At 45.8% G+C, this 12,609-nt stretch overlaps 1 pseudogene; it reads right to left on the reverse strand.

The window, feature by feature from the left end:
* Positions 1 to 4,311: 4,311 nt before the first annotated feature.
* LOC110576643 lies at positions 4,312 to 4,912 on the reverse strand (annotated as a pseudogene).
* Between the last annotated feature and the right edge of the window lie 7,697 nt (positions 4,913 to 12,609).

Here is a 12,609-nt window from a genome sequence, read left to right on the forward strand (position 1 = left end):
ACATGGGTCTCGATCCCAGGACCCTGGGATCATGACCTGAGCCAGAGACAGACGTTCAACAACTGAGCCACCCAGGTGCCCCCCAAAATATACATTTTTAAAAGAAAATGCCTCATGTACCTTCAGCCTTGTTGTTATCCAAAGGTTCAAATTCTTGTGCCCAGGGGTGCCTGGGTGGCTCAGTCGTTAAGCGTCTGCCTTCAGCTTAGGTCATGATCCCGGGGTCCTGGGATCGAGCTCCACATCGGGCTCCCTGCTCCGCGGGAAGCCTGCTTCTCCCACTCCCCCTGCTTGTGTTCCCTCTCTCGCTGTGTCTCTGTCAAATAAATAAATAAAATCTTTAAAAAAAAAAAAAAAGACAAATTCTTGTGCCCCCTTTTCAAGTTCTTCTTGAAAAGTAACTAGTGGGAATATTAAATAAGTTCAATTTTCATCCTTCTAGATCTCACAAAATACATACTTTTTCCCCCCCTTTCTCTTCTCTTTCCTTTAGCTTTCTGTATGATGGGGAAAAAAACCTTTAGGGAAGAAAAGGTTAGCAGATTCATAAACCAGTTTTCCAATTACTGAGCTTTTGCAAAGAAAGATGCTATAATTGCTCAAGGTGAAGGGGAAAGCAAGAGATAAGAAAGTGATTTATCAGGAGGATGGATGGTAGAAACTTTCTGAAGGCCCAGGGAGTATTTTTCCCTGTCTTACCTATCAGCAGACATGAGGGGGAAAAAACTGCATACTAACCAGAAAATCCTAATTACTTGTGCTAGATTTTTCTTCTCTATTTACACACACACACACACACACACACACACACACTGTAAAGGATAACTTTGTCATGACATTCCAGCTCAAGTGAGGGATAAGGATGAGTTGAAAGCCCAGAGAGGGGCACCTGGGTGGCTCAGTCGGGTAAGCATCTTCCTTCAGCTCAGGTCATGATCCCAGGGTCCTGGGATCGAGCCCTGCATTGGGCTCCCTGCTCGGTGGGGAGCCTGCTTCTCCCTCTCCCACTCCCCCTGCTTGTGTTCCCTCTCTCGCTGTGTCTCTGTCAAATCAATAAATAAATAATCCAAAATTAATTAATTAATTAAAAAAATGAAAGCCCAGAGAGTGGGAGTTCCTCTGTTACTGGTTTGAATGGCAAGGAAAAGCATGATAAATCAAAATAAACCAAAAAAGATACTGGAGGAACAGTTATCTGGAATTGGTGTGCTTTGATTTATTGTTATTTCCCACATCCTATCTTTGATACAGTCTCCATCTTCAGAAGGCCAAATGTGGACAAGGCCAAGGCAATTGCTTACAGACATCTGGCTCAACACTGGCTATTGAGTATCTTTTGGCTGATCTTGTGGTTTTTTCCTTGATGGAATGAAGCTTGCTCACTGGGGGTCTGATGAGCACATGGGTGTTTAGTCTTTTGAAGCAATGATGGGAATTTTTCCTGCAGTAGCCTTCTAGAACTCACAAAGCTACGAATTTATAACTCCTTTCACTGACTTCAGGTGAACAAAGCCTTTCCAATTGGGTTAATGTTTGACTTGGTTTACTTTTTGTATACTGTTTATGTTGTATGATCTATGTTTATTTATTCAGTAAATATTTACTGGGCAATATGTCTAGACAAAGTATCCCTGAGAATATAATAAACTAGACAGATGTATCCCTGCTTTCATTAACTTTACAACCTATCAGGGAAAAGGATTATTAGGCTATTGTGATTGAGTATGATGAAGCTAATATATTGCTATTTAATAACAGCAAAATTTAAGGGAATGATTAGCAGGAGCCAGGTACAAAGTATATTCCATCTATTAACTCGTTTACTCCCTATGAGAATTAGATACAGCTAATAATTCCTTATCCCCATTTAACAGACGAGGAACCTGAGCACAGAGAGGAGAAATAACTTGTGCAAGGTTACCAACCAGTAGGCAGTAGAGCTGGGTGAAGAACTGGGGCAGTCTGGCTTCCAAGCTGGTGCTGTTAGCTATTATGCTATAATTAAAGCAGCTCTAGGTGCAGAGGGTCAGGGACAGAGCTCTTTAATGAGCAGGCTTGAGGCTGGGAAGTGTAGGTATATCCAATACAAACACTTTCAGCTTCAAGTATAGCCCTAGTCAGCAGTGGCATAAACGAGGAGTTATTTTTCTACAGCAAAATGTCACGTGGTGTTTCTGTCATTGGTGCAGAGACTGTAGGAAGCCTGAGTTCCAGGAGGCACCCCCTTTCTTCCTCCCACTGCTCTACAGCAGGTCCAGGTCTCTAGTCCATCTCCATGGGGTTGGGAGTTTTTGCTTGCATACTTTCCTCTTATCATGAAGGGAAAAGCTTTCCTGATGTTCCATAGCCAGAACTCTTCCAAATAATTAGCCAGAACTGGGTTATATGCCCACCTCCAGACTAAGACTAGGTCCTGCCTTCCCTGAGATGGAGGGATTTCTAGGAATCTGTAGGTAAAAAGAGAAGGAAGACTGAATTTTGAGTTGGTAACCAATAGGGTCTGCCAGAAGGAATCCCATGTGCAAAAACTAAGGAGAAAACCAGAACATGACAAAAACAAGGGGTGGGAAGAGGCTATGTGGCTGGAGACAAGCTTGACAGGTGGCAAGAGATAAGGCTGGAAAGGTGAGAGCCCAGACCATGAAGGACCAAGCACGCCATTTTAGTGAGTAGATGAAGGAGAATTTTAGACAGGGCCATGACCTGAGATGACTTGCTTAGAAAGATCATTTCTGGTAGCTCAGTGAAGAATATTTGAAGGGAACAAGAAAGATGAGAGATGGGGAAACTGGTTGGGAAGATGTCCTGAGCTCTTGTACACACATGATGGTGAGATAGGTGGGCCGCCATATTTGGAAGGGAGAACCAAAGACAGTGATTAGATTTGGGAGCAAGGGCCCATGGGACACAAGAGAACTTTAAGGAATATTATCTACATTTCCACTAGTAAAAACACAGAAAGACAGAACTGCTGAAACCAAGCCTTGGGAATCAAGTTCACAATAGTGAGTTGGCAATTACTGCAGAAGGAAAACCACAAAGGCCATTCATTTTAGTAAATTTGAATTTTATTATATATATATATATATATATACACACACACACACACACACACATATATATTTATTACACACACACAGTCATATCAAATAGTTCCACAAAGCTTACAATAAGTCCCAACTCACCCCACTAACGCTGTGACTTCACAGAGCCATCTACTTAATTTAGTTGTTTCTTCTGAAATTTCTCTATGCTTCCAACATATTCATTCTGCTATTTCTTGACTTCTAATCATGGAAGATAGGATTTAGATTTCTCCCCGTTTTACCTCTTCATCTTCCATCACACATGTGCATGAGTCACACCCACCCCCAGCCTCCCAATATCATTATACCATAATTTAAGGTTAAAACAATATTCAGTGTTTGCTTTATTATGGTTGTGTGAATATTATTCATAGGTGAGACCTGTCAAACATTATGATGCATTGTCTTTCTTGTACAATTTTTTGGATTATAAATTGCCTAGCTTTCTATGAATGAATCTAAAAGCAAATCATTACTTAACTCTCCCCTAGAAATGTAAATACTCTTTCAACATTCTCAAACACATTAGCTTATCTAAGGATATCATTTTGTTTCCTGAATACATCCATTGGTGAGCCTTGAGGCCTCCTGCTCCAATATGGACTGGTTGCTCTCTAACTAAGCCTGTGAATCAATTAGCTATTTCTGCACAACAAATCACTCTAAAATGTAGTGGTTAAAAACAACAATCACTTAATTCAGCTCACAGTCCCGCAGGCTGGAGTTTGGGCTGAGCTCTTCGCGCTGGTCCTCCCAGGCTCAGCTGGACTCCCTCAGGCATCCACAGTTAACTACAGCTCTGCTTGGGAGGGTAGGGGTGAGGCAGCTGGCTGCAGGATGGCATGCCCCATGATTTCTTTTCCTCCAGCGGGTTAGCTGAGATTGCATGGTGGAGACGAGGACTCCAAAGAGAGAGAAAGGAAATACCCAAGACCTCCTGAGGCTAGGATTGGAACTGGTTCACCATGACTTCCATCTCATTCTCCCAGCCAAACAAGTCACAGTGGCAGTCCAGAATCAAGGTGTAGAGAAACAGATTCCATGTTTCAATGAAAGATTCTGGAAGTCAGTCTACAAAGAGCATAGATACAGGAAGGTCACCAACTGGGGCTATCCATTCAAGCAACCCACCAGTCTGATGCATAGCCCATTGGGTGGGGGTCTCCTCTCACTACTATCAGGTTTCAGAAACCATACCAGTAATTTTTTTTTTTTTTTGGTTGTCAAACGATCCTTTATTGAAACATTTTCCTTTGTAGTTAACTAGCGGGGCATTCCACCGCACCACTGTTGATGTCATCTATGATGTCATGAGGGTGGCGGCCATCAACATTGCCGCCCACAGACTGGGCAGTCCCCAGGATTTCTTTAATGGTTCCAGAGAGTTCTCTGGCTAAAGATCAGTGTCGCATCTGTCAGGCAATATTGACAATCTCATCAAAAGTGATATTTCCACTGCGCTTAATGTTTTTCTGCTTCTGTCTGTCTCTTGGTGGTTCCTTGAGGGCTTTGATAATCAGGGCAGAGGCAGAAGGTACCACTTCAATCTGGGCCTGTTCTGAATGGTCAGTTTCACCGTAATCCTTAGACCCTTCCAATCACCGGTTGCCTCGGCGATGTCATCACCAACCTTTTTTGGAGACAGACCCAGCAGGCCGATCTTCGGGGCCAGGGCAGACGTGGCACCAACTTCGCCACCGGTGCACCTCAGGTACATGACTTTGATCTCGTTGGGGTCGAACTTAGGCGGCATGGCGGAGGTGGCTGGTGTCGGATGAACCCGGATTCGGGACAACCGAAGAAAGTTGCACCTTTGCCTCCCCGAGCCGAAAGCCAAAAGCCATACCAGTAATTTTAACTGCATGTGTGGGAAGGCGGAGGTAGGGCAGTGAAGGCGGTGGTTGGGCTGGTGCTGGTATCGTGATCTAGATCTAGGGCACAGTAAAGTAGATTCTGCAAGTGTTGGGAAAACTGCAAACTGGCTTCAGCTGTTGCTTCAAGAAGGTTTTTCTGCCAGGGTGAAGAGGTGGCCAGCGTGATCCTCTCAGGAATTGCAGATAGGAAGCAAACAGGAGGGAGCACGTCCCTCCGTCCTTCTCCAGCCCTCCCGTCCCCCTCTGGCAAACCCCTTCCCTATGAGCACAAGTTAACAGGGAGCCAGCTGGCCAAGGCGGAAGGCATTTTCAGAATCTCAGTCCGGCATCACGTAGCAGAGTATTACAAGTGTGGGTTTACAGTTCTGAGACAAGAGACAATATGCTAGTAACGGGCAGGTCCTGTTTTCTGTGACTTCTTATTTCTTGTAACTTCCTAAGAAAGGATGCGTGTAAGGTAAACTTCTGCAGGTCTTTAATGTCTAAAATATCATTAGCCTACCACCACAATCACAGCTTGGCTGAGTATGGCATTCTAGTATGAAAATCATTTGCCCTCAGTATTTTGAAAGCACATCTCCACTATCTTCTAGCACCTGCTGTGGCCACTAAGTCTGATGCCATCTGGATTTCTGAGCCTCTCTGGGTCTTGTTTTCATTGTTGATTGTTTGTTTGATCTTTTCTCTGTGGAAGCTGTTAGGATTTTCTCTTTATTCCTGCTATTCTGAACTTTCACAGTGATTTCCCTTAGTTCTGCTTTTTCTCTTTCTTTACATTTTTTTTTCTTTTAAAATTAATTCTGCAAAGTGCTCAGTGGGCCTTTTCAATTCGGAAACTCATTCCCTTAAACTGTGAAATTGTACTGAAATGTATTGAAGTCTTTGATAACTTCTTCATTTATTTTTTCTCTCTCTGGAATTTCTATTAATCTACCTGTGGCATCATCTAATTTTCTTATTATTGTTATTTTACTGTTAGCTGAGTAACCCCCCAGTTTTTAGTACGGTGCCCCCACCTTCAGCAGTGCCCGGTCTCCCGAGATAAGAATCCTGGTTTCACCTTGCCCAGGGTCCATCTTAACTCTGGGCTATGGACGGGTATTCACTGGATTGTGCGGGGCAGGACCAAAGATGCAGAGGGGCAGGATGGTGCCTCTTACGCAGGCCTTCAGCCCATTCCTCTGTTTGCAGCCCCACCTGTGCTCTGAATTTCAGATGTACTTGGGGCCTTCAATTTCTGACTCTCTGGGGATCCGTAGCATGCCCCAGTTTCCCTCTTGGTGTCCCCCCACTTCAGACTTTGGTTTCCATTTTCTCTGGTTGGCTAAGTCAATCTCACTTGTGCACCTGCTTTTATCCCTTTCGATCTACCTCTGACTCTGTCAGTACCACTGGAGAGCATCTCTATCAATAGGCAACAGAGACATGATCCTCTTAACTGAGAAAGATGGTGAATGTGCGTCAGAAGTTGTGCAATAATGTTGCAGAATGTTCCCTCATGAATCAAGGCATCCTGACTCTCTGCAACCCTCTCCCACACTGAATCTGTGACTTGCCAATGGGACATTAGCAAATGTCAGTCAAGCAGAAGCTTGTGCACTGGGGGGTACCCGCTGGCTGCTAGGAACTCTGAGACCACTGGGTGAAGAAGCAAAAGCTCCTGCCTGCAGAGTGAGAGACCACAGGGAGGGAGAAGCCAACCCACCCAGCAGAGCCCAGCCTGCAGTCACCCCAGCTCCCCCCTGATTGCAAAGGGGTGAATTCGGTTAATAACAGCAGAAGCACCCCCACCTGAGCCCAGCCCAAACCACCGACTCGCACAATTGTGGATTGTGGTTCTCGGCCATCATGTTTGGAGTGGTTCGTGACGCAAGGACTAACTGATAGGCAGGTGTCACACGGACGGTTTCTTTTTTGTTTCCTGTGCCTAGGGGTCACAGATCAAGGTTATGCTGCTTTTGTTCTTTGCGTCCCTGTAAGTTTACACTTCTATTTATCTCTTTATTTCCATTTTAGTATGGTTAGGGGAAGGAAAAAAAAAAAGTAAACATACAAAGCAATTCCATCCCATTTAACTGCAAGTCTCCGTTCACTTCTTCATTGTCCAATAGATACTTATTGAGCACTAGTGGATATCAGCACTTGTCATGCAGCTCTCGTTTTATCTGTACAGTAATATACTGCATTGGGCATTGTCTTCCCCTTTCACACATGAGACAACCGAGACTCAGAGAGGTGAAGTGACTTGCTGGAGGTCCCACAATGAATAAGGAGGATTGTTGGGATGTGTTCTTTCAGCTGAGTGCCGACAAAGCCCCCAGTAGTTCCAGTACATTTTGTTGAACTAGAAAACAGACCATAGAGAAGCCAAAGTTGGGATGGATGTAAGACCCGTCCTTGAGTAGACTCGACCAGCTAGCTGGCTGGATACAGGTGGTGAACAAGAAACAATGACTAGGAATTCCACCTCCTACTCGTCTGCCTTTGATCTGGAGACGGCCATGGGACAGCGCCATGAACAAAAAGGGACAACAGAGACATGGACATCTTAATTGGGGAAGGTGGAGCATTTGCTTCCAGGGGCTGTCTTGGCTCTTTCTCCTTCTCCCCTGCATCTTCTGCTGAGCATGGTTGTCAGCACCACTTGTGGTCTGCTTGTATTGGGGAAGATTGGTTGGTGCCACTTAGAGGACGCTTTCCCAGGGTAAATGGTAGTTTCTGATCGTGCTCCTGGGTGGTGGGTGGGGAGCTAAGCCCCGTGAGGCTCAGTATGGTTTACGGCTGTCAAATGGTTAAAACTCCAGGCGTTGCTTGGGAAGTATTCCCAGAAGGCCCCCAAATGACTTTTGTGCTCGGTGTAAGGGAAATTAAGTGCCGAGAAAAGTGTGTTCAATTTAGATCCATCTGGTCTGTTGCTTCTTTCCTTTCTTTTTCTCCAGGAAAGAGAACTATTCAAAGATACTTTGGGATTGCTTTAACCTGCTAGAGAGCAAGGGTGTTGTCAGCCTAGCATGCTGAAGAGCAGAGGGAAAAAGTGCTCTGATTCTAATTGGTAGTAAGCTCAGCTCGGAGCAGAGGTGGCCATCCAGGCTGCTGGCTCCCCAGGACACAGAACTTGGGAGGAAAGAAAGGGTGTGTAGTTCGAGAACACATCTAGAAGAATGCAGAGGTGACCCTTGCTAGAAAATGGTCTCTTGCGGTATCTGCTAGCCAGCATGTGAACACCTGAAGCTGTCTTGGCTCTTTCTCCTTCCTGAAGCTGGGATGAACAATGTCACTGGATTCCAAATAGGAAAACCAAAACCACAGATCCTGGGTTTCCCAAGGGGCCCCAACTTCAAATACTTATTCTCAGTACTGGATCACGATTCTGGAGTAACTGGTAAGTGAACCTATGAACCACATGAGCTTATAATAAAAGGCATCAAACTATAGAACCCTGTATGACTGTTACTAAAAATGAGGTAGGTAATAATTTCCATTTATTAAGCATTTAACCATATGCCACTTGCTGTTCTAAGTGCTTTCCTGCCTTTCTTATCTTTAGTTCCTCCACCCCCAACCCAGGCAACCTCAAGAGTAGGTCCGGTTATTATTTGAATTTTACACATAAGTATACCAAGGCTCAGGGAGGTTAGCTATGTTGTTCAATATCTACAGCTAACAAGTGGTAGAGTGGGATTTGAATCCAGGGGACCTGCCTCTAGAACCCAGGACTACCTGGGGTCAGAGCTACACAGCCAGCTGGTAGCACAGTTGTCTCGGAGAGGGACTGAGGGAAAACAGATGGAAGGCTTTAACGTTCTACTTTATCAATTGCTATAACGTGAGCCCCCCCCCCCCTTAAATATGTGTTACTTGTTTGCTTTCAGCATATATGACAAAAGGAAAAGCAAGGCTGGGGAAAATGGGATAGCAATGCAGCATTTTCCCCTTTTTTTGCAATGTAGCTTTTGAGTCAGGACAAGGCACTGTCCCCATTATGTTAAAGGTCGGAATTTATTTAGGCACGAAGCAAGTCTAGGCCGGGGGCCAGGAGCTACAAAAGAAGTCAGGAATCTCAGCATAATGGAATTATCTTCAGAACCCCTATAAGCCACCTGTGGGCAAGTGGGACTATGGGCAGGTTTAAAGCGAGCCCTTGAGACAGCGCAGTGGGCTGGAAGGCACAGGTAAAGGTGAACTGAAAGAGTCCACAACCTGGAGGGCAGGGCAAGGTCACGGCTGGAAGAATGAGCAGCTGGAAGCCAGGAGCCCCAGAGTGACTAAGCGAGCAGGGGAGGGAAACCGATGTGAGGTCCCAAGAGGAGGACGGTGAGCATCTGCCTCAGCCAGGAAGCATCTTAGAGAGTTTCTGGTGATGTCTTGAAGGCAGATGAAGGCGCAGCGGGAGAGGAAGGTGAGGAGGGTCTACCTGGCCGAGCTGGAGTATGGGGAGGCAGGAAGGAAGGAGTGAGTCCTGCCGACGCCACACTAAAAACCGCTTGCTTGGCTGCCACGCAGAGCTTCCACATGCCTTATCATTTTGCAAGGTTTTCCTTTCAGGGATGTACACACTTGGGAGCATGCAGCTCACCCTTCCAGCTCTGTAGGAAGGAGACCCCTCAGAGGGGTGGCGATGGAGTGAGGCTCTCGGGCCAGTGGGTCTGGGCAATTGGCAGTACCTAATCTGTCTGGCTCTCCACCATAGTGGCTCACCTAGCACCAGGCCGGTCACGTGGTAGGAACTCAATCATTACTTGTTGGATTAATTGGTTTGATAAAGGTGTGAAATAGGGGCACCTGGGTGGCTCAGTTGGTTAAGCGACTGCCTTCAGCTCAGGTCGTGATCCTGGAGTCCCGGGATCGAGTCCCACATCAGGCTCCCTGCTCAGCAGGGAGTCTGCTTCTCCCTCTAATCCTCTTCCCTCTCATGCTCTCTCTATCTCATTCTCTCCCTCTCAAATAAATAAAATCTTTAAAAAAAAAAAAAAGGTGTGAAATAGCTGAATGCCATTGGAAAAATTGTGCTGTATCTTGGGATGAAAATGTTAAACCCTTTTTTTGGTCTTCAGTTAGTAATCCTCTTGATCAAAATATTAATAGTTCTGATTGCTAGCATTTATTGAGCGCTTACAAGTGCTAACCCTTTACGTTTTAAGTAACAGGAAGCCCAATCCATTTTTTTTTTTAATTTATTTTTATTTTTTTGAGAGAGAGAGAATGAGAGACAGCATGAGAGGGAGGAGGATCAGAGGGAGAAGCAGACTCCCTGCTGAGCAGGGAGCCCGATGCGGGACTCGATCCCGGGACTCCAGGATCATGACCTGAGCCGAAGGCAGTCGCTTAACCAACTGAGCCACCCAGGCGCCCCCCAATCCATTTTTTGAGTTAAAAGTCCAGGGACAGATCATCCTGGGTCAGGTAAAGTTTGATCAGGGGTCTGGCTTGGTTTCTCTGTGATCTAGTCCTGACTTAGTCCATGTGTTGCATTTCTGCAGGCCAGATTTTATTCATGGATACAAAAGAGCTTCTGGCAGAAGCTGAGGCCACATAATGCCTCATTCATATCTAGGAGGAGAAAGAGAGAAAGAGAAAGAGAGACAGAGAAAAAAAGAGAGATCGAGTCAGTCCTCCTCCTACCACCCAAACAACATTTCTGAATTTTACTGACTGAACCAAACTGAATTAACCAGGAGAAAAACCACATGTTGATTGGCACAGCCCAGGTAACTCATCCCCAAACCAATCAGTGTAGCAACAGGGCTGGGATTATCCGAAGTGATTAGATCAGTTGTGACCTATCCTTGAAGCTTGGGATGCAGGCCATCCTCACTAAATTTCATGGCTACTTTCAAATGGGCAAAGAGATATTTGAATGTCCATTCATTTAACCCTCACAACACTCTGTGAATTAGAACCCATGGAGAGATGAGAAAAATGACTTCTGAGAAGTTAAGCAACTTGCTCAAGATCACAAAGCTAGTAATTGGCCATGTTGGGATCTCAACCCACATCTGTCTGACTCCAAAGCTCATGCCCTTGGCCACTAGACTCTATTCCCCAAATCTTAGACATTGCATGAGTCTCTCTGGTTCCCTCTAAGAGAAACCTGTTCTTGTGATCACATCCATCTGTGCTGGAGAACTCCTTGGATCCAGGATGAGTCTCCTCTAACATAAAACAAGGACTCTCCAGAGAGCTTAGGCTATGAGATCAGCTTCAGAGACCTTTGGATTCCAGCCTCACTTCGGGGAGCAACACACACCTACCTGGGTTCTGACCAAGATGTTGCTATAAAACCAGGACAGACAGTCCCTGTTCTTCTCTCAGTGGTCATTCATCAAGCAGTTACTGAGCATCTGCTCTCTGAGGACCCATCTGTCTGAACCAAAGGCTGAAATGTTGTTTCCCGTGTCCTTGTCTGGTCTTTCATTTTGGTCTGCTCTTTTGTTTATCACACCCAGAAGCCTTCTCCTCCTCCTGGACTAATGGTGGCTCTTTGTCTCATACCTGTACCCAGCCCATTTCCCTTCTCTGGACCCAGCACCCCTAGGACAGTAACTATTTGTCTCTTCTGAAAATTTCAATAACAATGGCTGTCTTGAGAAAGAGGTGGAATCTGCATCCAGTCTCAGAAGGGAGGCATGCCATAATCCGTTAGTAATGTTTGACCCAGGAGGAGATGTTGGAACTGCAGCCTGCGTGGAGGGTACCTGACATTCCTGGACCCATACACTCACTGAAGCTTCATGTTTGGGACTCACAGAACCAGCTGCCCCCATGGCTTGAGCTCCCTGATGATGAATTTCCTGGGCTAGCATAATACTGACAATCTCTAGATCCCTGCCTGCCTCCTCTGTTATATAACTTTGAATAAGCCTGAGCTGTTTACATGTTAGGTACCAGAAGGATGGAGTAGTCCGGAGAGAAAGAAATATAAGAGTGATGATATAGGTCTGATACAGGCCAGAGAATCTGAGGTGTGGTTTAGAATGTCAGGGTCAGGGCGCCTGGGCGGCTCAGTCGTTAAGCGTCTGCCTTCGGCTCAGGCCATGGTCCCAGGGTCCTGGGATCGAGTCCCATATCAGGCTCCCTGCTCGGCAGGAAGCCTGCTTCTCCCTCTCCCACTCCCCCTTGCTGTGTTCCCTCTCTCACTGTGTCTCTCTCTGTCAAATAAATAAATAAAATCTTTAAAAAAAAAAAAAAAGAATGTCAGGGTCAGGGGCGCCTGGGTGGCTCAGCTGTTAAGCATCTGCCTTCAGCTCAGGTCATGATCCCCGGGTCCTGGGATCGAGCCCCACGTTGGGCTCCCTGCTCAGCGGGAAGCCTGCTTCTACTCTCCCTCTGCCTGCCTCTCTGCCTACTTGTGATCTCTCTCTCTCTGTCAAATAAATAAATAAAATATTTAAAAAAAAAAAGAATGTCTGGGTCAAATGCCACTAAGCACTAACTCATTCTGGGACCCTGGGCAAGTTTTTGCCCCTCACCTGGCCTCAGTCTCCCCATGTGACACTGGACTACATCAGGAATTGTCAGTGGGGATGAAACTACTTCTTAGGGGGTGATTTGGACTTCTATAGGGACATTCTCAGTGTCACAGTGATTAGAGGCTGCTTCTGGAATTCACTGGGCAGGGGATAGGAGTAGTAGGTAACCTACAATATGTA

Source organism: Neomonachus schauinslandi, chromosome 11 (assembly GCF_002201575.2).
Source record: "Neomonachus schauinslandi chromosome 11, ASM220157v2, whole genome shotgun sequence".
Classification (NCBI taxonomy): domain Eukaryota; kingdom Metazoa; phylum Chordata; class Mammalia; order Carnivora; family Phocidae; genus Neomonachus; species Neomonachus schauinslandi.